This window comes from Mustela erminea, chromosome 1 (assembly GCF_009829155.1).
Source record: "Mustela erminea isolate mMusErm1 chromosome 1, mMusErm1.Pri, whole genome shotgun sequence".
In the NCBI taxonomy this organism is placed as follows: Eukaryota; Metazoa; Chordata; class Mammalia; order Carnivora; family Mustelidae; genus Mustela; species Mustela erminea.
In genome coordinates this window covers 149,999,800-150,024,465 of record NC_045614.1, presented here as the reverse complement: position 1 = coordinate 150,024,465, position 24,666 = coordinate 149,999,800, and the positions used below count along the sequence as shown (strand labels likewise).

Sequence of the window (24,666 nt, the reverse complement as noted above, 5' to 3'; positions counted from 1 at the left end):
ACAAGGAAAGAAGTTAAAAAAAGGGGAATATTTTGAATTATTTTCATAAAGAGATACTCTAAATGGATTGTCCTTTCAAAATGAAAGAAAAATACACTGAAGTTGATGTGTGTAGTGTTTAGAGCAATGCATTCAGCAGATACCAGGAAGAATATTCCTCCTAATTCTTTTTATTTTTTTTTTAAGATTTTATTTATTTGACAGAGAGAGATCACAAGTAGGCAGAGGGGCAAGCAGAGAGAAGGCGGGGGAGGGGGAGGAGGAAGCAGGCTCCCTGCCTGGCAGAGAATCCGATGTGGAACTCGATCCCAGGACCCTGAGATCATAACCTGAGCCGAAGGCAGAGGCTTAACTCACTGAAGCACCCAGGCAGCCCTTCCTCCTAATTCTTGACTCTCAGTTGCTCAGCCTGAAAACTAGATCTTTCTGAACAAACCAGGAAACCTTTGGATAAGGTTTGCTTGCCTAATAATCCCTTTCTTCTATGTTAGCCCCACTCACTGTTGTCCGTGGTGGATTTAAGTGAAAACAGGAAGAAACGTGTAAGCTGGGCCTGCAGATTGCTGGCTGTTACTGTCTTCTTGCTGCTTTTCCCCTTTGGCATAATATTTACTCATACCTATTAACTTCCAGTCTTTGTCCCTATAGTAAAGGAAGATACCAGACATGATTGTGACTAATTTCTTCTTTCAAAGATAGGAAAACCCTCTGACTCAGCCGGATAAACAAAAGCCCTTAGCAATTAGCTGGCCAGTTGTTTGGTTTCTCAAATCCTCCGTCTCTGTGCCTGGTCATAATCAGCACGGCTCCTGGTAAAGGGAATGTGAGTGAGTCCCTGGCCCCTGGGAGTGGACAGGGATGACAACTTTCTGTGATAATTGCCTTCTATTCCACTCCTGCTTCACATCTTTCTTTAAAAGAAAATTTTAACATGCCAGCCCTGGGCTTGGAGCCTCAGCTGAGGCCTGACAACAGTGTTGTACTTTCTAACATGGATGAACATAGTTAGTAGAATAAAGACTTTTGTAAAACACGCCAAGGGTCGTAGAACACACCAATCTGGGCATGGGGAGAGGAGGGAGCCATAAGGCGGGTAAGTGGAATCATCGAACTAAGATAAGGTCACGGGTGACCTTTCATGTACAAAATTACTTTCTTAAAAAAAAAAAAAAAATTATTTGACAGAGAGAAAGAGATCACAAGTAGGCAGAGCTGTAGGCAGAGGGAGAAGCAGGCTCCCTGCCTAACAGGGAGCTGAATGAGGGGCTGGATCCCAGGACCCTGGATCCCTGGAATCATGACCTGAGCCAAAGGCAGATTCTTAACTGACTGAGCCACCCAGGAACCCCACAAAATTACTTTCTTACTGAAGGAGGGAGAGAAAGAAAATGTAATGGAGAGAAGAGATGTAGTCATATCAACCTGTTTGTTCTATCCCCAAAGTGGAGCCAAGTAATGAATCTAACTGCAAGACTGAACACGTGTTAATTTTTCTTGCTAGGAAAACAGCCTTCCAGTGTTATGCTCCTGATATGTCACCGAATTTTTAAAATAGGTCTAAATGGCCACAGGAGGATGGCAATAGAGCGGCATTAGACTCATGCTTTGAGACTCCTTGTTCCAGAAGCATTGTGGTCTAGGCATGTAATGACAAATTATTTCCACTTGTGAGAGTCTTCTTTTCAGAGCAAGATCATGCTCTCTCCCTTTTTAAAGATTTTATTTATTTATTTATTTAGCAAGTGCATGAGCAGAGGGAGGGGCAGTGGGAGAGGGAGAAAGAGAATCTTATGTAGGCTCCACGCCCGGTGTGGAGCTTGATTCCATGACTCACAGATCATGACCTGAGCTGAAATCAAGTCGACTGAGCGCCCACGTGCTCTCTATTTGGACTTTCTAGACTTTGGCTGTAGGTGAGTTTGAGTGAACCAAATTATAGGCTTCTATTGTTTTTTCCAGTTTGTACTTGATATTTTGTCAGTCACTTCTGTTACACTCCTTTCATGTCTCATGAAATATTTGTCTTATTTTTTTTCACAGATTTGATTTTTGTTGAAATACTTGGAATGTGGATTTTGAGTAATCTTGGTAATTTACACCAGGGTTTAGTTGTATACTTTTTCATAATTATTCAATCTCCCCTTTCAGTCAGTCTCTAAATTTGCTTATTAGTATTCCTTTTTATGCTTTCCTTAACTTAAAAACAGTATTATTTTGTGGTATGATTAAAGCAAGTATGATTGCTATTAAAATCAATTATGTGAATGGATTTTGCACTTACCTATGAAACAAACAATATACCTTGGTGATTTCACTTAAGGGTCTTAGCTTAATTAATGATATGTCATTATTAGTATTTACTGACATTTTCCCATTTTTACTTGTGGTTCTTTCCAGATTGATCCTGAGAATTATGTTATGTTTGCTATGTATGGTTAGAGAAACTGAGGCATATTTTTAATTAGTGAGGATTCTTGAGTTTTTCATAAAACTGTTAGTACAGTTTCAAAAGTAACATGGCTTTTCTGAGTTCATTCTGTTGTGGCCAAATTTACTACTCATTTCAAAAGACCTTGGGGAGTACCCCCAACTTTTAATTGCCTTTATGAGTGACATTGCCCTTGTTTGTCTTTCCTGTAGTATAATTTTTAAAAAAATCATCTATTTTTATTTTATTATATCATATATATTTTCTTCAATACACTATACAAAATTGATTAAGAATTTTATTTTATTTTAAAGATTTTATTTATTTATTTGACAGACAGAAATCACAAGTAGGCAGAGAGGCAGGCTGAGAGAGAGAGAGAGAGAAGCAGGCTCCCTGCTGAGCAGAGAACCTGATGTGGGGCTCGATCCTAGGACTCTGGGATCATGAAGGCAGAGGCTTTAACCCACTGAGCCACCCAGGCACCCCCTGATTAAGAATTTTAAAAAGGCTTTCATTGGTCTCTTATTTTCAACTTACTAAGATTTGTCAGCAACTAACCTATGCATTTGTGAGAAAAGGTCTCACCACATGTAAAGTATGGCTTTCCCACAGGCCTTTCACTGACCAGTCTCTACAGGGGTAGCTGTTGTTTTGCAAACTGGGATTTAGAGAGAATGCTTCACCTGTCACTTTTCAGGGCAAGCTGGTAGACTGGAGCCCAGGCCCCTGGGCAGCTGGAAAGCAGGCAACACCTTCCAGCTGCCTCAGTTGTGAATCCCATTCCTTCTCCTTCATATTGACTTAAAATCAGTGAGTCCGTGCTAAAACATTCCAGTAGTGCAAAATTTCAAGGTTTCTGTCTCCTACAGTGCAGAATTCTTATAAAGGTAAAAACCCATTTCTTCCAGGGAAGCCTAGAGAAGAAAACCCAACCAGGAAGACCTAATACAAAAAGCTGGGGTCCTGGGCCTATTGATTGCCAGACGGCCTCCATGAATTTCTCCTTTAATATCCACTGGCCTCAATAGGAACTTGCACAACTGGAATGTTGATAAGATCTTACCACTTCGAATTCTGCTGTAGGGGAAAAGAGTGCAGAGTAGTGGTGCTAAGGTAGTTTGGGGTTGTAAATTGTGCCTGACTTATCAGTGGTATCATCATCTTTTATTCTATTCCCGCTCCTGCCAGACTGGAGCCTGGTTGTTCTAAGTGGCTTGTTTTATCAAAAAATACTTTGTTTCCATGCAGGATTTTTGTTTGTGGCCATATTCCCTTTTGGTATAGGAAACAGAAACATGACAAAGAGAGCATTGTATTCTGTAAGGAATGTTTTGGAGAAGATAACCAGTGTGAGTTTGAGGGTTTTTTGTTGTGGTTTTTATATCCTCTAGGATTATGCTAATTATATTTTAAGCTTTTTTATGTTTTATTTATTGCTGTATTTTCAGGTGAGGTTTCTGGTGTTGAGGAGTGTAGCGTTGAATCATTAGCAATTATTGAAAACTTGAGGAAGTAAATGAAATTTTGTTGATTTTTTTCTTTCTTTCTTTTTTTCTTTCTTTCTTTCTTTCTTTCTTTTTTTTTTTTTTTAAGATTTTATCCATTCGTTTGACAGACAGAGATCACAAGCAGGCAGAGAGGCAGGCAGAGAGAGAGGGGAGGAAGCAGGCCCCCTGCTGAGCAGAGAGCCTTATGCAGGGCGGGATTCCAGGGCCCCAAGATCATGACCCCAGCCAAAGGCAGAGGCTTTCACCCACTGAGCCACCCAGGTGCCCCTGTTGATTTCTTTTGAAGCTTAGAATATATGTTCCTTTATTCAAGAGAGTGTTCTATATATCTCTACTAAATCAAGCCTGTTAATCTAAAGAATAGTTTAGATTTCTAAGAAAGGTAAAGTCTTTTCCGTAATGCAAGTTGACTTGTTAGTTTTTATGGTCCTCTGGAATTGCAAGATGACATTTTGGGAGGCTGGGGCAGCTTGTCAAACTTCCTGCTTGGTACTCGATGGGTCATGTAACTGAAGACATGTTTCTCTAGGTTTTGGGTTTGTTTTTTTTTTTTAGAAATTTCTTGTTTATTTCTTGTATCTAGCCTCTCTGATCTCTCTCTTTTTTTTTTTTTAAGATTTTATTTATTTATTTGACGGAGAGAAATCACAAGTAGATGGAGAGGCAGGCAGAGAGAGAGAGAGAGGGGCTGAGCAGAGAGCCCTATGCAGGACTCGATCCCAGGACCCTGAGATCATGACCTGAGCCAAAGGCAGCGGCTTAACCCACTGAGCCACCCAGGCGCCCCGCCTCTCTGATCTCTTATCTTGTTCTTCCCTTAGCCTTTCTTAGATAGTTCTCTTTCCAGTTCCATGGTTTTGTTACCTTCCCTCCTTTAGTCCTTTTGCTAATTTCACTTTTTGAAACATTTTAAACATTTCTGATCTCTGGTTGTTTTCTGTATCTTCTCAGCTTTCTTTGCAGTTACCAGTTGCCCTTATTTTAACATTTCTTCTGCTTGTTATTGTACCAGTGATTTTCTGGGGTTGCGTTCTTTTGTTGTTTGTGCCTCTTTCTCCTGGTGGTGTTTTTCCTGAACCACATGGGATTTTTCAATCATCTGTTCATCTTTGTATCTGAGAACCTCCATTTCCCTGTTGCTGGAGCCTATTTTGATAAGCAGAGGTTGCCTGTGGTGGTGTGCAAGGGTGTGGGAGGGTGAGCGTTGTGTGTGTCGGTTTTACCCACAGCTTGCCTTTTGGTAGTTTAAAACTAGGTGGGCACTTCTGTCCTTTCTGTTTTCCTTCCTGGACATGTGCTTCTGCTGCCACTTGCTCAGCGTAAATGTTGAAGGAGAGAGGAGCCAAGGAGCATATTTGCTTCTAACGCAATTTCTCATTTCCAGTAATTGCCCCGTGGCCTCTCAAGAATCTCTGAAAACAAGTCTGGATAACCTTGGAACCACCTTCACCTCTGCAGCAGTCCCTGCCTGTGTGTGTTTGATCTGTGGTTTCCTTTATAACCTTATCTTGGTTTCTGTTTTTCACAGATCCATCCAAAGTTCTGAATCACTATTGACATTATTTCTTGTTTAGCAGTGATGTTATGGATATATTTAAATATGAACTTATTTAAATGCCTAGCAAACTGTGTATATACTAACAGATTTGAGTGGGTTCAGTCAGCCATCTTAATCTAGTTTCTTCCTCTTGTACTATTTCAGTATTGTTCAGAGATACAGGAGATTGCGGTTGTAAATAGCATCCTCTTTTGCATATGCTTTCTATTTTAAGCATTGGGATCTATTTTGATTACTCTTCATATCAAAGTTTCTATTACTACACTAATGGAAATATGTTTTAATACAAAGAATTTCTGTTGAACTAAACAGAACTGTTCTTCATTCACATCAGATTGATTTCTAATTTTAGGATTTAAGAAACACTTCAGACCCTCAAGGAACGTTTTATAATGCAGCACAAGTAGAAGATGTAAGAAACTAAATCTCTTCTTCATTAGCAATCATTGAAAATACTACCACTAATGAATACCCAGAATCATTAGCTGTAGGAGAAAAAATCATGATAGGCTGCAGTGGTTTCTTAGATAAGTCAAGACCATCTCTCTGATAAATAATTTTTCTTCCTTGGAGTTGAGTGATGAGCTCATTTTGCCTTTTATCTTATCCTGATGAAGCCGAGTGACATGAGAGTCAGTGAAGCCAGTTTTAAGTTGCACTGGTACAGTGGAAGCTGGTGGAATGGCTTCCAAAGTGTTTGTGGTAACTGGACTTATCAGAGATTAAAATCAACAGATCTATAAAAATATTAGCAGCTGATGGCTACCATTTTCTCTAATGCAGTGTTCAGAGCTTCAGTTCATTCCAGAATCCGAGTATTTTGTTGAGGGGCAAGATATTTTTTTGTGCTTTTGTTTGTTTGTTTGTTTGAATCTTCACAAATCCAGTGCAGGTGGAAATATTTAGAAGTAGGGAAGTGCAGCAGCTTAACAGTCCTTAGGTTTCCTGCCAGAAATAACTTACTAATGCAAGGAAAAGACGATTAAGCAGAAAGAAATACCTCTATTTGTGGATGTCCTTAACTGAAGCTGTGGTGATTATTAAGTGCATTATCTTGATAATTTCTATTTCTAAGGTGCTGGGACATGCTGTGTGATTTCCTCTGCTCCACAAGTTACGTTAAGATGGTGAGCTGTATTAGCAGCTTCTTTCCTGGCTCAAAACAACTCTGAGGGAAGGGATGTGGGGAAGGAGAAAATAACACGAATAGGCCTTGGGGGTTGAAATGGCCACTCAATCATTGTCAGGCCAAGGCAGCACAGGTGGGCCTTCGCTGGGGGGTACTGATGGGGTCTGGCCACTGAGAGAAGAATGTAGAAGAGAGGGCCTCAGTGTGGCCTGGAGTGTGGCTAGTTTCTCCTCATGGAAAAAGACGGCACTTTGTAAAATAGAGGAAATATACAGTCACAGTAAGGAATCTGAACTCAAATAAATGAAGAATATAATGAATGATGGTCACATATAAATGGAAACCAAACAAACTAATTAGCCCCAAGGAGATACAAGCTGGTCCCTTTCAATTCTAAACTTCTGCTTACAAAATAAACTCAGCCATGAAATCATGACTCTCTCTTCTGTTTCCTTGGAACCAAAAAGAAGAGAGAAAGAATATCTCAAAATCTATTTTTTCTAAACTTTTCCTTTCTTAATATACTATTCCATACTCTTCCTTTTTTTCTCTACATATCTTGCTGCTGAGCTGGAAGAAAGGGTCTAGGAACTAAAGTGTTCTGGGCTGGGAAATCGGGTTGAGTTTGGGCCAATTCTCTGCCTCCTACTCTCCTTCCCTCCCTTGCTTCTTTCCACAAATCTTTTTTTTTTTTTTAAGATTTATTTATTTATTAAATAAATCATATTTATTTATAAATATTATAATTTAAACATTTAAATAATTTAGATTATTATTTAAATATATTTAAATATTTAAATATTTATAAATATTTATTAAGCATTATTTATTTATTAAAGATTTATTTATTTATTTGGGAGAGAGAGAGAGAGAAAGGGTGTGTGTGCATGTGAATGTGGGGAGGGGCAGATGGGCAGAGAGAGAGTCTCAAGTATCTCCTCACTAAGTGTAGAACCCCATGCAGGGCTTACTCTCAGAACCCTGAGATCATGGTGGAAATCAAGAGTTGGCCGCTTAACTCACTGCCACCCACATGTCCCATTGAGCCACCCAGGTGCCCCAACTTCTTTCTACAAATACTTCCTAATTTCCCACTATGTGATGATGCTCTGTCATGCTAACAAAGATGTGAAAGAAATAAAGGGCTAAATGAAGTGAAAGAAGGAGGAAGACACGGAGGAAAGAAACAGTGAAAGGGAGAGAAGAGAAAGTAAGAAGGAACAGAAAGGTAAAGAGGGAGCCTATTGGCAGCAAGAGAAGAGGCAGTTTCAGTTGATGACGAATGTAACATTTGGGTCTAAAGAAATGAAGTATTGAAAGAAAAATATAGTGTATGTAAAATATAAGATTACCCTAAGAATGGTGAAGAAAGGGGCGCCTGGGCAGCTCAGTGGGTTAAAGCCTCTGCCTTCAGCTCAGGTCCTGGTTCCAGAGTCCTGGGATCGAGCCCCACATCGGGTTCTCTGCTCAGTGAGGAGCCGGCTCCCTCCCCACCCCCGGCCGCCTGCCTCTCTGCCTACTTGTGATCTCTGTCAAATAAATAAATAAAATCTTAAAAAAGAAAAAAAAAATTAAACATGTTGAAGAAAGAGTGGCCAAACAGAAAGAAACATAGTGAGGAAATGAGGTGAGAAGAGGAGGTTACAAAAGTAAATCCCCTGTTTTAAAACTTTTCCCAAAGCTAGGATGCCTGGGTGGCTCAGTGTATGAAGTGTCTGCCTTCAGCTCAGGTCATGATCCCGAGGTCTTGGGATCTAGTCCCATGTCAGGCTCCTTGCTCAGCAGGGGAGCCTGCTTCTCCTTCTGCCTGTTGCTTCCTCCCTGTGCTTGTGTGTTCTCTCTGGCAAATAAATAAAATCCTTACTGAAAAATGAAACAAAATAAAACAAAAAAACTTTTTGCAAAGCTAACCCCATTTTTGAATTATTTCTGCATCATACTGTAGAACGGGCATATCAGTGCCATTTCCTTAAGTGCGTGTGCTTTGCACTAATCAGCGTTTAGTGAATGAATGAAGCATTAGGGAAAACTGATATTCTCCAAATTCAGGTTTCAAATTTAAGCCCTTGAATTTAGTTTCTGAGTCTTAGTCCTATTAGCAGGTGAGTGAAGTGATGGATAGAAGGGGGAGCGTGAGGAGAGGGGTCTCCATGTGGCTGTCACATCTCTTCAGGGCATGTGACTAGCTGACAGGTACAACAATATTAAAACGTGGATAAGGAGCTCTGAGTTAGTTCTGAACGTTCCCAAGTATTTCAGAGCTTCAGCATCCATTCATCCTCTCACTGGTGGACTTAATGTTCCTCCTCATCTCAGAGATACTTAGCAGTAGTTTGCAATAGATGAAGATCTGTCCCAGCCTAATGACCAGCCTGTAAGAGGCATTTTATTTTTACCGTGTGCTTCAAGATGGTTACTGATTAGGTATAATCTTCAGAAATGAAAACAAAATTAAGCTTTTAATATATATTTGAAGACAAGTCAATGAGAGAATCTCCGCTTGGACAGCAACTGTCCAGGCAGTGAAGATTATGGCTTAACTCAGCAGTTACTTAAGTGTGCTTTCTCCCTTTTTGGCATGATGATAATGGCCAATGTAATGCTTTTCATTTTTCTCTGGAGTAATGATGCAGCCTCAACTCATGCCATTGCCTGAAATTATGTTCAATATTGGCTAGAGAGAGCAGAATGCTCTCATGGTTGAGGAATTAAAAAAATAATAATAATTAAAAATAGAGGAAGGAGGGGCAGAAATCTGGAAAAGGAGCCATTTCGAGGAGTTGAGTAAAAATGAATAGATTGTTAGAGTGAGATTTTGAATTTTCTTCAAAATAGATATGTTATTTCTAAAACAGTGCTCTCTTTTTCCTTTCTTCATTTTACTAAAATGCTGTGGGAGCATCATCTTTTTGTCAATCCCAGGGATCTCTTGCTTTTCATAATAATATCCAAGGACAAAGGACCCTCTCTACAACATATCATGTGTAGAATGTGGGGAGTAGAGAGATTCAGTTTTGACTGTACTCAGGCTGGGAGGGGGCATTGGATTTAGCTACTAGAATAACAAACCCCACAGGCCTCTGAGGGTCAGGGTGTGCATGAGTGCGAGCGTGCATGTGGCATGGTGTGTTTGTGCTCTCAGCTTGTGCAAGATTACACACATCAGTCCCAGTATATGACCTGAAGCCAAACATTGACCTGGGCTTATCCCAAGTGTGTGAGAACATTCCCTCCTCCGCATTACATATGCTCTGTCTTAAGGTAATTTAGTTTGGTGATACAAGGTCATTGAAGTCTGAAATACATGCATAGTGTGTGCTTGGAAAGATCCCCTGCTCAGTTTGTTTAGGATTAAAAATGATCGGAATGATGAAATTTGTTTTGAGTAACAACATAATCCACAAACAGACACTTATACCACCCAACACCGCACTTATATGAAAGGTAAGCAGCACATTCTGCCACTGGGGAAATAGTCACTAAGCTAAAGGTAAGGGCTGGGAAGGCTTCTGAGTAGCCAAAATATTATGGTCTTCGCCAACAAAAAATTCCTCACCTAGCATCTGTTTATTCTTAGTTTACTTTTAACAAGCTTGTTTATCTGGTTTCTAAGATTGCAGCAGACCAGAGTAACAAATTAGAGAGAGTGGTTCTGTTTAGATACTTAGTCTGTTAGGTGCTTGCCCATATGTGGAGAGAGAGATGAGAACCTGGCTGTTACTGTGATTATAAGAAGATTAGAAACAAAGGTCCTTAAAATAACAATGTTACATTCTGTGGACATAAAAGCTTCACTGGTTAAGTATAGCACTGTAGAACAGTTAATGCCAAGGATCTTGAGAAAAACAAAACAAAATAAAATCAGTGTTTCAAAATGAAATGTGTAATATTTTTAAGTGGCAAAGAAAAGCTTTGGTTATGAGAGATGGGACAAATTTCCTATTAATGCTGAGTAAATAAGGATTTGCTATAGATAAGGACAGTTTGCCATTTCTTCATAAAAATATATCTCCTGGGGGGCGCCTGGGTGGCTCAGTGAGTTAAAGCCTCTGCCATCAGCTCGGGTCATGATCCCAGGGTCCTGGGATTGACCCCACATCGGGCTCTCTGCCCAGAGGGGAGCCTGCTTCTTCCTCTCTCTCTGCCTGCCTCTCTGCCTCCTTGTGATTTCTGTCAAATAAATAAATAAATCTTAAAAAAAAAAAAAAAAGGCTGAGGGAAATTAAAAAAAAAAAAAAATGTATCTCCTGGGGGAGAAGTTGTATATATTTTAAATTTGTTCCCTTTTCAAGAAATTTTCTACTTTCTGGAGCTAAACACTTTGGCAGTAATCTTTCTGGGTCATATGCTTAGTAAGGTAAACAAGATTTTAGAGTAGAGCCAATTATACCTTTGTATGTAGGTTTGTGGTTTGTAACTTGTAAGTCCTAAGGGTCCATGAGGAAGAAGCCAAAATGGTAAGAATTTTTTTCTGTTTTTTCTTGACTTCCTTACCCATGCAATTTTTTTTTTTCTAAGTGTGGATCTCAGTTGCATGTTCCCAGTTCTAACGGCAATAAATGATTGAACTTTGGCCAGTGACAAGGAAAAATCGAGTTAAAGTAATGGGACGAAGATAATGTGAATCAGGTTGAAAAAGTTTTATTTCGCTATAAAATTCTTTCAGAATAGAATTAGTTTTTGGCTATTCAAAACACAAGTAAATATCCCTTCAGCCAATTGAGTCTGATTCTTTAGTGCCTGGCTTGGGCCTTTTTCAAAGGGCAAGTTTTCTCCTAAGACATTGGAAGGTTTCTCTTTATCCCCACCATCAGTATATTTATTAATGTGACTCTTAGTTCTTTGTTTTTGTTCAAGAACACATTGAAAAGAAAATTGATCAAGTCCTCTTTTTTTTTTAAAGAGTATATAATTTTTCTTCAAATGATTTTGTTGATAAGAAATGAAATTTGATTTGTGTTCAAGGGCAAGCATCATGGTACTGTAATTCCATGAGGACTTAAGCCTCCTGTTGTTAAAGTGAGAGGTGCTGTACGGAAAACACTGTAGAGAAGTTTTCCAACCAGAGACGGTTAGGCAGCTTGAAATTTTTTCAGCTGAGTACTACATGCAGTTATGTGGTTACTGCAGAAAAACCTGAGCTAGTGGTGTTGATTTCTCTTCCCAGTTGTCTCATTGGTAGTAACTTGTTCTCTATTATAGATCAGATACTGGGCTAATTGATTTGAAAAACCTCACTAGGCTGATTTTTCATTTGTTTTGAAAGATCTTGGTTTCCAGTAGCCACTTTAGCTTCACAAAATAGATGTGAAAATTGTACCCACATTTTTGTTGTGTGAAGTACCCAACATAATATTGTACTTTAACATGCTTAAAAAAGAAATTCTGTTTTTGGCTCAAAATTGGTTTGTGAATATACTCGATATTTATAAATCCTGCTCATGAAAATTCACTTTCAACTTTGACTGCTTCTCTTTTGGAATTCTAAGATTATTTAGGTTACAGCCTCTTCCTAATTGGTGTAATAATGAGGTTGGTGATATGAGGCCCTTGCTTGCATACCCTATAAGTCTTTCTCATCAGAGAGGTAGGGGATCACCTTATAAATATTTATTTCCAAATTATGTTCTCCAGGCAGCTAGCATTCAAGACAGCACAACTATAAATACACTGGGCCATCAGTGGATGGGAATACATTAGCCGTTTTAGAGGCCATGTCATTATATACTTTTATATTTTAATCTTCTGTGTATGAAGTCATGACTATGTTACTTAAGTAAGAGAACAGACTTTAGTCCTTAAAAAAAAAAAAGTAGTATCTAAGATAGGGACATTTTTGTATCCAATAAATAATTGCATGAGTAAAGATGGGTCTTGTAAAATTTCACAGTACTTCGATAGGGCCGCAATATCCACACATATAGCTTCATGACAACACAACTAAATTTCAGTGAAAACTTCATAACTTAAATATAGTAGTCTTCCCACAAAGAATCTGAATTAGTAAAGTCTTACTTATTTCATAATTAAGCTCGTAGGGGTTTCTAAGAGACTGGAGAAGCCTATAATCTGGGCCAAGTCAAAAGTGAGTACAACTTGGTTCATCAATTGTAGAGTTATCTCTGAAGGATTTGTCTTTTTTTTTTTTTTTTTTTTTTTTTTTAAAGATTTTATTTATTTACTTGACAGAGATCACAAGTAGACAGAGAGGCAGGCAGAGAGAGAGAGGAGGAAACAGGCTCCCTGCTGGGCAGAGAGCCCGATGCGGGACTCGATCCCAGGACCCTGAGATCATGACCTGAGCTGAAGGCAGCGGCTTTACCCACTGAGCCACCCAGGCGCCCTGAAGGATTTGTCTTGAGAGGAAACATTTTCATGAAGAGAGAGTAGTCATAGTATATTTCCATTTTATTAAGAGGTTTTAGTAAAAACAACAAATAATATGATCCTGGGAACTGATGGTCTTGTGTTGAACAGAGTGCAATTACTTTGGAAAACTTGCAATGGGCACATAATATTTTGCCACAACACTTCAGCATGTTTCCAATAGTTGGTGTTTTTTTTTTTTTTTCCCCCCTAAGGCATTTTCCCAGCTATCCTAGAAGAGTTTATGCAAGGTTTTAGCTTTTATTTATTTGCTTCTTTGGGGCAAAGTTTTATGACAAAACCAGCTGGAATAATTCTTCAACCAAAAGGAAGAAATGAAGGATGTTGCATTTGAATACACTATTCCAGCATATCTCCCATCATTTCCGTTGCTATTGTTTGAATTGGTTATTTATCTGTAGCTACTTCCAAAAAAGAAAGCAAAGAAAGAAAGCAAAAAGAAATTATAGCAAAAATTAAGTCTACTGTATGCTGTTGCCTATAGCGTTAAACATCTGGTTTACATTTTCTGTCTGCTTCAGAGTTTTACTGACTCTTGAAAATATGATAGGAAAATTAAACCATGAATCTTAAAATAGGCCATTTCAGAATGAGACTGAAGACAAAGAATGAGGTTGCAACAAGAAGTAAGGCGACAACCTCCTTCAGAGAGGAGAAGACCTCACACTTCCGGCCTGAAGGGCTCTGTGCAGGCGTGCAACATGTTCTTTGGGAGCAGAGATGTATAACCTTGCCTCTCTCTTCCCTCAGAATGAAGCCATGAGAACAAGCAGTTCTATTAGTTGTGTTGCCTTCTTGCTGCCTTCTGTAGTTAATACTTAGGAGAAGAGGTGAGGATCTGCGGAAACTTGCGGCATATCTAAGTTGGGGATAAAGCCAACAATGAAACAAACAAAAAGCAATGTTAATACCTTGTTTTTACCTCTGTACCTGACTGCACTCCTTGCCTTATTAAACTTCCACAGATCTAGTTATTGTGATACGGTGATTTTAGGAAGTAGTACAAAATAATTTCCAGTTTAGAAGGCATAGATCAAAAAATCCTCCACCCTCCCCCAAACACAAACCAACCAATCAACAAAAAACAAGACGGTAGCAAATGGCACTTTAGGGGAAAAGTATGTTGAGAGCGGGTGAGGGCTAGCAGAGTCAAACCATGACAAAGGGAAGATGTCCAGCATGTGCTGTTTCTGGACAAAGAGCTCTTTTTGCAAAGGACTGATCATTGTCTAAATTGCTTTAATGACTCATACTATGAGTTTATGCCACATCTTCAGCAGTACATAACTCAATAAAATATCAACACGGGGGCATGTTTATTTATTTTCTCTCAAGAAGCACTACTATTCCTAAATGCAGTCAAGTTCCCAAAGGTTAGCAACATTTTGGCTTAGCGCATTTTATATTCTTTCTGTACCAGAATTAACGAGCAGTTTTGGGCAGCCTCCTCCAGGAATTTGGATATAGACATAATAGCTTGACTGCTCTTTTTTTCTTTTTAATTATCATGCCTGATTTTGTTCTATTTCCAACCTGGAAAACATGACGGTCAAGAAAATAGGTTTTGTCTTTCAGAGCTTTCAATGATTTAGTTTATCCACTTTGAGCCATAAATTGGCCGAGGCAAAGATGGAACAGCTCTGTTTACAGGCAGGGCTTCTGAAATCATTCACTCTGACATGAGGCCTTGGGTGTCAGTAGGCCTGGGTTTCTTCCTTACAAGGCCCTGAACGGTACTTCCGAAATATGTTGAGCAGTGCTTCTAGTTCAACTTTGGATTCTGTTAGAGTTTAATTCCCTTTATATTTGAGTAGGAGTGATAGACCCAAAACATGCTCATATATTATTGTCTCCTTTGACAGTCTCAGGTATGTCCATTCTGCCTTCAGTTTCACCACCTCTTGTTTCTCTTCGTATTCTGCCTTCTTCCTGGCCTCTCCATTTTTGTTTTTTCTTCCTTGAAAGATTGACTACCTGAGTTCGAATATCAGTTCTGCTACTTCCCTTGTGATCTTGGGCAAAGATTGGCTTCCATTTCTTCATCTGTACAAAGAGGGGGATAATAGCATCTCCATTTAGAGGGGTGTGAAGGGATGGCCGCTTTGGCACACATAAAGGATTTAGAACAATGTGTGGCCCACAGCAAAGGTTGGCTGTCTTGGGCAGGATTGGGGAGGTGGAAGGTATTCGTGTTGTTTTGGGGCATTACCTCTGCCAGTTTTCTTACAATCTTCAAATCATGTTCATGAAAAGAGATTTTTAGGTGCTTCTTTTGAGCTCTTTAAGGCTTCTTTTGTGAAAGTACAGAGCACAAGATGCTTTGGGCAGGGGAAATCTACCAGTAGCCAAATAAATAATGTGCAATACCACTAAAAGAAGGAAGTGGCATGCCCATGAGCTGAGGAATGGCAAGTAATTTAGTGCAACCTTTCTCAAGGTCAGTTTGGCAATATGTTTTAAAAGACTTAAAATGTGCATGCTTTTTGACATAGTAATTCCACTTTTGGGAGTTGTTCCCGAGGACATAACTAAGGATGTGGGAAAGATTGAGCTCCAAGAATATTCAATGGACTGATCTTTGAAAAAGCAAAAGTTGGAAACCACTTAACACTCTTTGGTTAGGCAAATTATAGTGATTTCAAACAATGGAGCACTATGCTGTTTAAAAAAAAAAGGTATATTTATTGACATGGAAAGATGATTACAATATGCCAGTAAATGCAAACAGCAGCTTCAAAAGCATCAGGGTTTGGTTTGAACACAGTGTGATGGCGGTAGATTTTAGAGGTTTTGTACCAAGATGTGTTACAGAGGGCCTCTTTGAGTGGGTAAGATTAGATGCGTTTTTAATTTTTTTCTTTTTTATCTCTATATTACGATTTTTCATAGTAGACAAGTTTTTCATTCTCAGTTTTCACTGTGCTGTCAAATGAAAACATAAATGCTCAAAAAGTCCCAGTCTTATGTTTGATGTTTGAAAGTTCTGAAAACATTGTCCCTGAGAGCGTGTTGTGTGTTGTTCTTGGCTCCTAGAGATCTAAGTTCCCGTCTGGGTTCTGCGACTAATACTGAAGGAGACTTTGTATAATTACAAGTGGTCCTGGTCTTTCCCAATGAGGGGGATGGCTACGGGGACAATGAAACGGCCGCTGTGAGACTGTGTAGATCAGATCGAATACTGAATGGGAAAGTGCCTGAAGCTTGTGCAAGTATCTTTTGGAATTTATTTTTAATCTCAAAGAGTTAATTCACTTAACTGTGAGGAAGAGAGGCCTAAGTTATGGTTGAACAGCCAAGATGTTGTGATTTGTTTCAGCCCAGTTTGTGCAGTTTGTGCAATTTCTCAGGATTCTTCAGATAATACCCTGTCATCTTGTGGGGTAAGCACTAAAGGACCCAATTCCTTATCAAACTGCCAGCGTTAGCCAACAATTTACTGAAAGTTCGGATTTCATAGTACAAGAATAACCAGAGGGAGGAGACACTCAGTGTAGGCTTTTTTAGGTGTAGATAGAGCAGCTTACTCATACTGGCAAAGAAACATGGCATAGGAGAGTGTTTATACAACGAAAACCTCTTACGTGCCTTGATGCGGAGCTTTAATTACGTTATGAGAGAGAATTATCTAATGCCAGGACAAACTCTGCCAGAGTTAGAGATGAGGTAACAGATGCTTCATTCTAAAAACTTTGAAACATACTATTTTTTTGCATTAAAAATAAGTCCAAATGCAGCTTAAGAATAATAGCTAAAACATGTTTACTGCTTGTTTGTGGTTTCCCAAGAATTGTGCTAAGTAACTTCGTTATATATATTAATCACTGGTTCTCAAAGTCTGGTTTCTAGACCAGCAGCAGCAGATCTGAAAGCTTGTTAAAGATAAAAATCCTGGGGACGCCTGGGTGGCTCAGTTGGTTAAGCGGCTGCCTTCGGCTCAGGTCATGATCCCGGTGTCCTGGGATCGAGTCGCATATCGGGCGCCTTGCTTGGCAGGGAGCCTGCTTCTCCCTCTGCCTCTGCCTGCCACTCTGTCTGCCTGTGCTTGCTCTCGCTTCTCTCTCTATGACAAATAAATAAATAAAATCTTTAAAAAAAAAAAAAGATATAAATTCTGGGGCCTTTTTTATCAGACGTCTGGAGAAATCCGAACCGGTAGCTCACTAATCCCTCCAGGTGATGCTTTTGTGTGTTCAGTTTGAGAACAACTGATTTAAATTAGCCTTATTTGAGTATTTGAGGCTACTGTCATTACCCTGTTCTGTAGCCGAGGAAACTGAAGCTTGGAGATTTTAACCATCTCTCCAAGGGCACAGATTAAGTACATACTGGATCCAGGGCGTGAAATCATGTCTCCCTCCTTGCAGACCCAGTGCACACTTTACCACTATTTAACCTGAACATTCATCGCTCTTCTTTTTCTTCTTTCCTCTTCAGCCTAAGTCGCCATATGTGCTGTGTTGATATGAGGTAACTTAGAAAGGGCTGGGATCTGGGATTCCAAACATTATGATGCCTTAACGCTGACCATTGGCTCCTTCCACAAATGATTCCTGAGAAAGAAATTGGTCCAGGTATCCAGGCCAGGTAAGGGATGGTGGCTTTGGCTGCAAACCGCAGTGTCAATCTTTAGCTCTAATGAGCTGGCCTAAATTATGTGCCTCCATGAAGACTTTCTATCAGCTTGATGGCAGCCTCAGTATCACAACTAAAACCAGGGAGTGGGTTGGGGAAGAATCTTTTTGGCCCATTCCTTCTAAGCCCTCACCCAGACCCCATCTCTTACCATCTGTCTTTTAATAGCAAGAGTAGGCAGACTAAAGGTGAAGTACATCAGTTCATGGGCCAGAAAGTCCCTTTCCTCCAGAAATTGTGCACTTTTTCTAGAACTGGACTTCTTTCCAATTTTATAGGAAAAGACAGTTTTCCAGACACAATTCCTAGGAAGTTTCCAAAGGAAGAGAAACTGCTTCTGCATGGCCCAAGAGCTTAAACCTCTCCCTGTGAGCATGCAAAGTTCAGTGCTTTTTCCCCTACCTCAGTGTGCCATCCCTTTTAGAACCTGTCCTTCCTGGGCTTCACGGGGGAGCCAAGGGGACACTTGAGCTCCCTCTAGAGGTCCCTGGGATAGTGGTCATAGGTCATGCCCACTGTTGGCCAGAAGCACATAGCAAATGTATTTCAAAGTTTATGTTTAGGGAGGGAAAGATTAGAACATTTTTATTTGGAAGGAAGCTTCATAGAGGAGACTGCAGTCATTTTAAAGTGTTTTGTCTTTCGGATATCAGAAATGTTTTTTTAAAATCTGAATTTGAATGGAGAAGTACTTTCTTTTTAGTCCTTAGGAATTAAAATCAACTACTCATCTCTCTCACGGACCTTCTTTCAAGGAACAATGCAGAATGCCCCTGGTGTATTTTGTGGCCCGCACAGTATCCATTTTCCTCTCCCTCTTTCTTAACACAACCCTGCTTTTATTCAATTGCGTTCTCTGTGTGGGCAGGTGTTTGAGGCATTACATGTCTGTGCCAGGGGTAAATCGTGATTGATAGGGCCTTTGACTACAAATTAGGATCACCTAGGGGCGACTTAAACGTCTTTAGTGCTCAGGCCTCACCCTGCTTAAATTAAAACATGACCTCTGGTGGTGGGCTTCCTCCTGATTCCCTCGGGATTTGTTGAGCGGGTCCCAGGGCTCCCCTTGCCAGTGACTGGAGCTGTGCTCTTGACACAATGCCTGGCAGTGAGGCGTTGGTGAAGAAGGTAAGGAGTCTTTATTCTTTTTTTTTTTTTTTTAATATTTTATTTATTTATTTGACAGACAGAGATCACAAGTAGGCAGAGAGGGAGGCAGAGTAAGAGAGAGGAAGAAGCAGGCTCCCCACTGAACAGAGAGCCTGATGTGGGGCTTGATCCCACGACCCTGGGATCATGACCTGAGCTGAAGACAGAGGCTTTAACCCACTGAGCCACCCAGGTGCCCCAGGAGTCTTTATTCTTGACGGTATTGCCCTAGAGCCGCCCTGCCTCGGATTTATTTTTATGTGCAATAATACATAACCTTTGGATTGTAAGGTATTTTCCATTTTTTTTTTTTTTATTACCTGGGGTCAGAAATGTTATGATCGATTTATCTGTCTTTCTGGGATTTAGCAGTAGGACTAATACTGACTTACTCTATGGTTTTAGTCAAAGCCTGGACTGAGACAGCTGGTTACACAGTGATTAGGGCAGTTTTCAATTCAGAAGAGAGATAGCCTTAGGTAGGGAGAAGGTATAATTATAATCATCTAATGGGGATTTTACAAAAAGAGACACATATCCTATCTCAACTGTTTGGAGGGGGGTGGGTATTAGAGGCAGAGGGAGAACTAAGGAAACATTTTGAAAAAACTCCCTTAGATATGTTTTATGTACTTATCATCTAAGAAATATTAGCTTAAGGAATACTAATCATTTGAACAAGAAGAGTCTTTAAATTTCAACACTATACTAAGCCAGATCACAAGAAAGACCTAGTCTTACAGTCTAGAAATAACTAGATTATGTTAAACTGCTTCTGCCTCCATCAACTTCCTGTATGGAACAGTGACTTAACATTCTGTTCAACATCCACAAACACCTCCATACTTGGATATACAGAGGTCTTTTGTACAGTTTCCTGTCTCCAAGAATTTCTAGGATTCTTTAGGATACCCAATGTATCTACAAATCCAGTGATCTTTTTGCTTACCGGGACCCCCGGAAGGCTAGTCCCCACAGCCATCGGCTCCATGGCATGATTGCTCCTGTGGCTCCCTGGAGTGCGGTTACCACTGCCTAGGCTACTGTTTGTTCCATTTGGCGTCATTGTGGCCCGATGCTATTCTCAATCTTTACCATACTACGGCAGTTTAGTCAGCTTTCATCAATGTAGAGGGAAGGTTTTCTCCTTCTAAATTATACTGTTAGGGTTGGCCACAGTGAGGTGTTTTGGTCACAAAATGTAAAGTTTAGTAAGAGTCCTTTTAGCTCATGTGTCTGGCCCTTTTTCTGGAGAGTCTCTAGAGTTGTTGGCTGAGGACAGGTTTTCATGGCCAGAAACCATCACTTCCCTTGGACTTGCCTGCCTTGGTTGTGCACTAAGAGCCAGATTTCTTTCTTCCTTAGAGCAGTTTTTTTTTTCCCCAGTGCTCTCGTAGTCCTTGTCTACAGGCTGGCTTAAGTTCAGCCCCTTTTGGTCCATGAGACTGGTAGCTGAGTTTGAATATTGGTGCTATTTCTGGAAGGCTTGCTCCTTTCCCCTCCAGAAAGTTTTCTTGTGGAAGGCATTTTCCTGCTCTGGAAGGTTCTGCAACTTTCACTGCACATCAGTAAGCACAACTGGATAAATGTAGGATGAGCGTGTGTCACTTGGCATACTAGGCCGTTATGGAACCTGTTCTGCAAGGACACCACACTACTGGGTTTGCAGAATCAGGGTATGATTGGTCTATTATGCTGTTCAGTGTTCCATGTATAAAGACACCATGTACTTTTTTTTTTTTTTTGGGGTAAGGCTTAGAATATTTTTGTCTTATTTCATTTGACATTTATTGCGTGTCCATTTGCTAGGTCCGGAGGTATATGCTGGTGATGCAAAGTTGAGTAAGATGTGGGCCTTGCCCTCGGAACATTCAGACTGCAGCTTGGAGGTAATTAGAGTGCTGTTTGGGAAATGTTGTGCCACGGAACTCGAACTCGTTTTTATTGCCTGGAAACTACCTCTTCCATTGCCTCAGGTTTTGGAAGTCTCCTGTAGCTCCCAGCCCTTCTCAGTTGTCAGTTCTCTGAGCAGAGCTCCAGGTGAAGAAGACCAGCACTGCCCTCCACCCTCCCGTGTAACCTCTCGTGCTCTTAACCCGCAATTATGACTTCGTGCTTTATTTTTCTCCTAGTCCTCACCAATATCTGAAATTATCCTGTCCATGTATTTGTAATCTAAACTCTGAGGGCAGAAACTGTCTGTCTTGTACACATCTGAATCCTCAGTGTTTATAAATGTGTTCTGAATAAAATCAGAGATCACACAGAGGTACTGCTACCCTGTTGGAGAAATTAGAGTCTTGCTAAACCGGGAGCTGCCTGAGCTGCATTTGTAAACACTAGACAGGAAAAGAAGAGTCTAGGAGGGCGTGCAGATAGAACAGACAGCCTGCTCTGGCTTCCCAGGAGCTGCAGGGGGGTGGGGGTGGTCCAGCATTGCAGGAACTGAAGTCTGCTGTGCTAGTGAAGAGTGAGCCTGGCTGAGCCTCCACGAGGCCTGTCATCGAGGCGTGAAGTCTGATGCAGGGACTGAAAGGGACTCCATTTATATTTCGGGAGAATCAAAAGTGATTTCTCCAGCTGGGGTCTGCAAGACCTAGCTTCTTGGGTTTCTCTACCACGTGAATCTCAAATTGCTGCCCTGGGAGCCAGGGGGGTGGTGGGGGCAGGGGGCCAGGGGTGGGGTTGGAACAAGGCTAGGGGAGGCTTTTATCTTCCTTGAGAAACCAAGAACTCCACCATGTGTAGTGCTTCCTCTGCCTTGTTTCTTGTGGATTGTTACGACCTTCCTCACTGTTCTCCCAGCCCGCAGCGCGGGCCCAGGGTGAGCTCATCTGCGCCTCACTAGGGTCTGACAGTGCTTTGCCTTCCGGTACTTGGTAAAGCTGTATAAGTAAATGCCGTGTTTAGAGTTCAGTTTTGCTTCTGCCTGGGGTCGACATCTGCGGCTGGGTTCTTCCAGGTTCCGGGGCCCTTGATTGGCTTTTGTTTGTTGTAACAGTTGTCCTTTTACTGGGTCTGTGCAAACTGACTCATCTTCAAAGTGAAGTCTTAAAAAAAAAAAAAGTTGGATAGCATGTTGGGTAGCATTTTATTTACTTTAGAAAAGCTCTCCCAGCTTTCCTGTCACTGGCACAGGGCCCCGGAGGTAGTGCTGCGTTCCAAAGCAGGCAGTGCTGTTGTGGCATCGTGGGGCTGACACGAACCACGTACTTGGTCTGTGGCCTGCTTGCATGCTCCATTGCCGTGACGAATGAATGGTAAACCATCGCACTCCTCTCAGCCTTAGCTTCCTCTGCTACAAGACGGGAGGCCCTGAAGCTGTTTTACATATAGGGTTGGTGTGAACGTTAAAAGGAGATGATGAATGAAGGCTTTGCGCTCTGCCACGTGATAAGCATCCATTCATGGCAGCTTCCAGATCTGACTTCGCTCCATGAAAATTAGGAAAGTAAAACATCACCGGTAGTGGTGGGCCAAGTGAAAAAACTTCATCTTGTGGGGATTCAAACTTGGGAATTTCTTGCAGAATTCCCTGAGGAGTTTTATTAGACGGGGCTCAACGCTATCTCGACTGCTGGGTGGCTTCAACCTATTGGTGAAATCGGAGCTGGCAAAGTGTCATTGTTGATGAGAAGAGTCATTGCCCATAGAGAGTGTAATTCTCTCTGAATCCTAAGGATTGAATGTGAGCTACTGCCTCCCACTTGTAATTCTGTATTTTACATGGGCATCGATAGCAAAACAAGCATTTTGCTTAAGACTGCAGAAGTCACAGAGTTTGTTTAATGATTACTACAGCTTGCTTGGTAATTATGATTGCATGGGCAATCCTGCGCAACCCAGGGAACTTTTGGAAAGTAGTGACAGTAATTTACGGCCATGTGGTTTTGTCTGGATGCTTAAGTACTTGGTCTGTGGCCTGCTTGCATGCTCCATTGCCTGCCTGATGGACCCATTCCCCACCTGCACTGTGTTTCCCCTTCTCAACGGAACATTGTGGAATGAATACTGAGACTGTGGGACAGACAAAGCAAAGAGAGTATGTGTTAGGAAAGGGAGATTGGATCTGTAAAAAATTCCTCTCCACTGTAATTTTAGCTTTTCAATCAATGAAAGTCACTGTTTTCCTTTTTTTTTTTTAAGATCATAGAATATAAAGTTAGTGCAAATTACCTACCTTGGTGAATATCTGAAGTTTTAAAAGGACATGGAAAATTCCTGTGGACTTCAAGTAAACTTCTTTGAATGCTGCCTTTTCACGGTGTATTTCTAAATAATTGAAAACTAATTTAAGTAAATTGTGATGGCTTTGGTTACTTCTAAGTATGTTTCATTCATAATGACAAGCTCCTTCAAAAAGTAAAAGCACCACCTTTAAGTCAAACTCCGATTTTTGGAGAAAAACAGGAATGATAAAGTGAAGAGAAAACAGTAATTGAGCATCTAGTTTCTGTCTATTGCTTTTGAAAATGTGCCACATCCTGAAAGGAAATTCTTATGTGTGCTCCAGTGTCCAAAAGGAAAATGAAGATGTTGGCTAAATTCTTCAATAAGCCAGTCCCAAAGAATTTCCTTTGAAGTTGTTTTATATGCTTTTCTACTAAAAAACTTTAAGATAAGTTATAACTCTGCTTTGTGCTTTGAAAATAAATTCAGCACATTAATTGTATTTATGGGAGAAAGTAGTAAATGTCCCAGAATGAATACACAGCCATAATTTACGTGGAGGGAACCGCTCCTGCCCATAAACTTCTCCTACTTGCCTCTTCTGGTTTATGACATCAGCCAGCCTCACAAATGAACTGCTTTGTGCTCCATCAGGTCCCTGCTCTATGCAGATTTCTACTGAATGCTTATCAAATAGGATTATTACTTATTACATATTTTCTTTGCTAATTTTCCAGGAGATTAAATATCATCTCCATATTATAGGGAGGATCTTGGTTTATCTGAGCTGCATATCCATTTGGACTGAGAAATACTTGAGCCCCGCTGACAGCGTATGGGGTAGATGTCAGGCTTCTCCTTGCATCAGGAATTGGGAGGTCTTGCTTAAAAAACCCCACTCCCATAGGGAAGAGAAGTGGGTGCATGGGCTTGGTCTAATATGTAGCTAGGTCTTTGCTGTCAGATGAAAGGGATGACTCTAGAGCATTCTAGTGTGTAACGCTGGTCCTGCGGTCATGGATACACCCTTGAGTTCTAGGGGTTAAATGGGATGTGAGTAAAATAAAACAAAACCAAACTATCTTTATATGCTAGAATCTCTGCAACATGTTGAGAGCAAAAGGCAGCTTAGCTTCTCTGTGGGCTCGGGAAGATAGACATAGCAGGAAAGGTGGAGAGAGGCAAATGGCACTTTGGGAAGGGATGCTTCTGGCTGGGGTGCACGGAAGCTCCAGGTGACCCAGGTGAGGGGCGAGGACGCCAGGACCACAGTGGTGGCATCCGTACTGGAAGGAGATCTAGGTCCTGGTCCCATTAAAGTAGTTCTCTAATAACTTGGAAAGAAATGACAAAGGAAGCCTAAAACCTGTAAGAAGCCGTCGAGGAGAAACTACAGAGATTTTAGAGTCTTCAATACACTTATTATGAAAACGAATGAAATGTGCTAACCTCAAGAAGTTACTACAGCAAAATAAACTCAAGGGAAGTAGAAATTACTAAATATAAAGCCAAAAAGATAGAAAATTTTCAAACAGATGTTAAAAACCAGAACCTTGTCCTTTGAAAATAATTATTAAAAGATATCCTTTTGACAAGTTTCATAGAACATTTGAGAACATAAGCAATGAAAAATAACCACAGAAATTAAAGCAATTAAAATATAAAAGAATTCCATGAAAAGCTTTATAGAAGCAATGTGAAA

At 40.6% G+C, this 24,666-nt stretch overlaps 1 long non-coding RNA gene across 3 annotated transcripts in view; it reads left to right on the top strand.

The window, feature by feature from the left end:
- The window catches only part of LOC116592948, a 214,734-nt gene that overhangs the window by 39,285 nt on the left and 150,783 nt on the right, over window positions 1-24,666 (top strand). Inside the window, exon 2 of one of the 3 annotated variants that reach the window (XR_004286670.1) lies at window positions 20,604-20,683. This is a non-coding gene — a long non-coding RNA (uncharacterized LOC116592948). Of the gene's footprint in view, window positions 1-1,350; window positions 1,914-19,066; window positions 20,684-24,666 lie in introns of those variants that run through there. The other 2 variants (XR_004286672.1, XR_004286669.1) reach the window with 2 other exon arrangements.